The sequence below is a fragment of the Quercus suber genome, unplaced genomic scaffold (genome assembly GCF_002906115.3).
Source record: "Quercus suber isolate HL8 unplaced genomic scaffold, Cork oak 2.0 scaffold_256, whole genome shotgun sequence".
In the NCBI taxonomy this organism is placed as follows: Eukaryota; Viridiplantae; Streptophyta; class Magnoliopsida; order Fagales; family Fagaceae; genus Quercus; species Quercus suber.
The window spans coordinates 837,001-843,000 of NW_027069712.1; positions in this window are offsets into that span (position 1 = coordinate 837,001).

Here is a 6,000-nt window from a genome sequence, read left to right on the forward strand (position 1 = left end):
AAATTTGTGTTTGTTTGCTTTTTACTTTGAATATTTTTACTTTTCTTTTTGTTCAATCTTTTTTTCTTTTATGTCAAAAATCCAAAAACTCATAAAAAGTAGAAAATTCAAAAAGTTTAATCGGCATTATTATGTATTATCACAAGCATCTTTTGCCTTGTACCTCTGTACTAATAGCTTTGTGCATTTGCAAGCTTAACTTATTATTTATGCACTCATATCATTGTGAGAAAAATCTTGAAATCTATGTGACTGTTGTAAATAGATTTTCAAACTTGTTATGAATGATTAATCAATGGTTTTGTTGATCCCACTCTTTTATTTTTTTTAAAGAGCTCAACAAATGTAAATCTCAAAATGAAAAGAGATAATGAACTGCAAAAGCTTTCGCACATACTAGTATTTGACTAGGAAAAAGGAAAAACAATTTTTGTGAAAAATATATGATGCCCAAAATGTCAAAGGCTTACTCATCAAATTAAATATCAAAAATTTCAGGCATCGATCTCAAAATGAGATGTAATGATTCAAAAAGATCAAATGATATAATGTATATGGAACCAAATGAAAAGTTTCAAAGTTATGTTATTAAGTTTCGTGGGAGGTTATATATGCATATTTCTATAATTGAGATAGGTCACTTTTCCTTGTGCTAATTGTGTATGCCTTGGTTGAATTAATTATTGAAACTTCACATTGGACTAAAGACTATCTCATCTTTGGTTCTCACACACATCACACATGTCTATGTTCAATGAATGTCATATTCATTTGTATGATTGTACTTAATTAAATATGTTTCACATACTCAATTTTTGTTGATTAAACACAAAAAGATTTTTGAGTGTTTTAATTGTTTTTGGAAAGTCTTTTGTTTTTGCATAAATATCAAAAATTTTAAAAACTGTATTGCCCTGTACTGGCGACTTGGTCGCAAGTCAAGCCAGTCGCATGCCCCAGTCGCGAGCTTACTCAGAAGTTTTTCGCAACTCTCTGGCAGGTCAAAGTCCTAGTCGCGAAAAAGATTTAGAAAAATTTCAAAAATCTGGGTATTTGGATTTTTCGCGACTTATGTTGGTGACTTGTTCGCAAGTGGAAGCTTTAGTCGTAAGGGGTACTCAGAAAGTTTGGCGACTCCAGTCGGGCCTTACTCACGGGTGGAACTTCTAGTCACGAAAAACACTTAGTCAATTTTTCAAAAATTTTGGCATGAAGGTTTCTGGCGACTTGCATTGGCAACTTGTTCGCAACTCGACTCAGTCGTGAAAATCACGTGTTTTGCGCTTCTAGGATAGTTTTTAAAACTTTTCAGTTTTCCCTCGAACATTTTTTATTGTCCATTATCTTGTTCGTTTAACTCTCTCACATACTCATCATGTTTCACTCAAAAATCTACCATTTTCATCATCTTTTCAACTGCAATCTTCAAGGAAAGGTATGGGTTCTTCATTTTTCTCAAAGTATTTCATGTTTATAACCAGTAAATGCTTAGATTTTGATTGTTTGATGAGTTTTGAAAATCTTAAGTTTCAAATATGGTTTGGGTATATTTGATGGAGTTTGTTAAATGGATTTTGTTGACATTGATAATATGGTGCTTGATATACATGTTTCGTGCATGTTTCTCCTTTTTGAGTAGTTAATCATGATTGTACTATGCTTTGCAGATCAAGCTCTTTGTAATTTGTCTCATAAGACAGTTACATGTGTTTCTGTGGATTTCGTAGATTACATTGTGCTTAGTTAAGCTTGCACCCTCATCACTTCTGCACACCACACACACTAGTGCTGCTCATGCTTAAATACTTGCTTAAATGCTGCATACTTGGTTCATTTACCATGTTTGAGTGATATGTCTTTCTTTATAACAATGTGTGTTTGTTTCATGGACTAACTTGGATCTAATCAAGTTTATGTTTGTGTCTTATGGTTTTGCACTTGGTTCTCTGCTATGTGTATGTTATTTTACCGATGTCTCATCGTTCCTCTCGAGGAAAAGAGCCTGTAACAGATATTCCATCATCCCCTATTTCAAAACGGACTCAACCTTCGTCTCAAGCTTCAAACAGTGAGAGGTTCAAGACTCCGCTCGATTCACAAACTTTCTCAAGCACTTTAAAGATGCTCCTACTATAGTGGAAAGGGTTGTGAAATTTGATACCTTAGAAACAACATTTATTCCTAGGATCTTTGAAGCAAAAGATTTGGGCTGACCTGTTCGGGAACTTCGAGGACCCGATTGAGGAATTAGTTAAGGAGTTCTATTCAAATGCTAGATACACTAGAGTTAAGTTGCAGTGTTGGGTATGAGGAAAGGAGTTCAGCATCAATACAAACTATATTGCAAAGATTCTTCAAATCAACAAATCGGCAAATGTAGACCTCACTCCGTATGATGACAGACTTCCTAAGGTTCAAGATATTCTTCAAATTCTTGGGCCAGATTATGAAATTTCATCCAAAGCATGTCTATTGGAACAACAAAGTTTGCACCTGATCTGACAACTCTCAAATTGATCATGTTCTTCAACTTGTATCCACTCTCGAATACTACATTCATCAACCTTGTGAGAGCGCAATTTTTACGTGATCTCATCACCGGAGTTCCGATTGACATTTGTGCCTACATTTTTCAGACCATTGGGAAAATAGCAGCTCGATCGATAACACGAACATATCTCCCTTTCTGTAGTCTTCTCATGAAGATCATGGTCCTTCAAGGTGTTCGTCTACTAACAAATGGAAAAATACTGACACGCTTTCGACCATTATCCATGATATCTCTTCAAGCAAGTAAGAGTCACTCTCCTAAAGCACTTAAAAGTGAATCTTTCCATCATGCTACCTTTTCTGGTCATGGCTCAGCCACTCAAACTACACCTGTGCATACTGAGTCTGTATCTCCTCACACTCCTAAATTGTAGACAACTAGCACAGCTTGTACATCCTAGCACTCAAGCTGACAGAATGAACACTTTAATTGAGGGTTTGTATCAGTGTATTTCAGGATTTGGATAGATTCTCTACTCCACCAACAATCAAGTTCAAATGCGTCTCACTACCATTAAAACATTGTTAGATGCTATTCAGCAAAAGCTAGAGGATAGCCTTTAGCTATTCGTGCCAAAAATGGGGAGAGATAGCATACACTAAGGGGGAGAGCAATACAAGAATGGGAAGTGTGCATATTGAAAGGGGGAGTTATGTGAGCTCAGAAGAAGAATACTGATACATACACACATACTTTATTTTTGACTTGTCTTGATTTTAGTTTATTTGTGTATAGTTTTCTGGTATTTACATTGTGCTATTGTTTAAAGCTTTTGGTACTTTGGTTTTATATATATATATATATATATAAGTTTTATTTAGTATGTTTTGATTTGTACCCATGTTTTGTAGCTCAGTACTTATTGTTAATATTATGCACTTCCTTAAGTACATCACTCTTGTGACTTTATTGGATTTTATATCATTGATGTAATTATTTTGAGTTTTTGTATCAGTTGAATGTTGGACACACAAATGATACTTTGCATTGAGCTTATTAGCATGCATGTCCAGATGTTCATTCCTTGTATGAATGAGCATTGTGGTCACTATTTATAGTGATTGTTCATTTTTAGTCAAGCCTTGCTTTATTACTTTAATTTATATTGCTTGATCGCATTGTGCTTGCTCCATATGCATTACAAGTTTTCTGTATACAATGATCATACTATGTTGTCGTTTTTTAAGAGATACTTATTCTTATGGTTTAAGAGCTACACAGATTCTAGAGTTAGGTGTGAGTGAATTTTGTTCAACTATTCCCAACTCACATGTTAAGTCTAGAGTTTGTTTTAGGGTTTTGTCACGGAATAGCCAAAGGGGGAGATTGTAAGGTTGAATTTAATCAACCATTTTATTAGCTTTATTCCGTGGCAATTTGCTTGTAATTCAGCATTGAGAAACCCTGTATTTATGTGGGAATTACGTAAGAGTAGTGTGTGAGAGAGTGTGAAGAAAAACTCAGGAGTGTGCACTCGAGCAGGGCCTTGTGACTGAATTTTGTGACTGGCTCACGGCTACTAAGTCGCCAAAGAAGGCACACGTGTGAAGCATGTAGAGGAGCTAAAGAGTCACGCCAACTAGAGCACTACAGGACAAAACTTCTAGTTTGGCTAGCAGTTAACTTGCGACTCAAACTCACGACTCAGTCAAGTCGCAAGGCCAAGTTGGCAGATCATCCTATTTGGAAAAAATTGACCTTTTGCATTCCAAACACACACCAATATAAATACCCTTTATACTCACGTATTGTAGAGAGCTTCTAGAAAGAATTTTGAGAGAGAAACCCTAGAGAAAAATAAGATTGACTCATCCACAATCTTCATCCTTTGATTCTCCAAATTCTTCTACTCTCACCCTCTCTATTGTTACGTCCTTGAGAGGTACATTAGCCAAATATTTATCTCACCATACCCATATCTGTGAGAAGGTTATTCAGTACTTGAGAAGCAGTTAGAAATGGACCAATTGATATTGGTTGATGCTATGGGTTATAGCAGAATCCGGTAAGCTAGAGAAGACAAAGGTTCGGCGTAACCTTATTGGAGCAAGAAGCTTAGATGACTTAGGTACACTAGGTCGATTAGGCTTAGATGGTCTTCTGCTATTCATGTATCCTAACTTCATTCTCTAGTGGATTATTGACCGCTTGGAGGGCAGCGAAAAGGTTTACGTCGAGAACTTCAGTTTCCTCTTCGATAACATATCGCTATGTTGTCTTTGTGTTTGTATCTCTCTTCTCTTAATCTTTGCCTTTTAATTATTGTTGTGGTTATGATTAATTATGGTTTAGATTGTTTTACCAATTCTGTTTTAGTTTATTTTCATATTTCGCACATATATTATTTGATAATAATCTAGTGTTGGTATTTTGTAAATTATGGGTCTAAACGTTCATAGGTGTTTTACACGCCATTTGAACATTCAGTTACCATGATATACGGACTACGTAAGAAACGTAGACTGAAACACTGACATAAAAAATAATTAAAAAACTAAAGTAAAGGATAAAAGCTATAAAGGTCAGTGATAAAGTGATAATTAGCTCAAGTCGCCGGACTCATCTCAATCCCTTAATAGATTAAATTGACTAATATCTGAATATATCCTATGAGTATATTGATAAATTGATAAGTGATAACACTGATAACAATAAAGCTGCCAAAAGTTGCCAAAACCTAAGGTGTACGTGTAGGCATAGGCTATAGCCTATTATACTCAGTTGTGAAGGTTATACACAAAAAGCTATCCTCCATTCTACTATACTAGGAGAATTTCAATTGAGCCTCTAAGAGCATTCATAATGGGAATGGTAAATGCCATATGTTGCCTCTATTTAGCATTTGTCTCTCTAAAACCTCTACCATCTGGTCGGGCAAAATCTTGCAATTATAAAAAATTTTGCAAGTGTGTTACAGTACCGTCCTAAACGTAAGACGGTATTGTAATATAGTTGTAAACCTAAATAATATTTTTTTTATTCCCTACTGAACAAATATCTGCCTCTTTCTCTCTTCATTGTCTCATCTCCTCTCCACTTCAGACTCTCTCTTCCCTTTTTGTCTCCCTCTTCGTCTTCCTCACTCCTATCTAGTCTCTCTTCCCTTTCTTTCTTTCTCACCTTTTTTTTCTTCTTTTTTTCCTCTCTATCTTCCCTTGAATCAACCTTCCTTGGTGGAGATATGACATGGGACTCATGGATCGATGGCTGGGTTTCATCTTCCGTGGTGTGGATTTCATTTTCAATGGTTGGGTTTCATTTTTAGTGGTATGGGTTTCATGGATCAATGGATGGGTTTCATTTTTGTTGGTGTGGGTGGCTGGGTTTCATCATTCCTTGGTTCGGTGGTTGTGGCTTTTGTGGGTTGGTGGTGGTTGAGGTGGATCGGCGATTGGCGTGGGTTTTGATTTGTGGTTCCAATTTGGTTCTGATTTGTTCATCATTTGTGG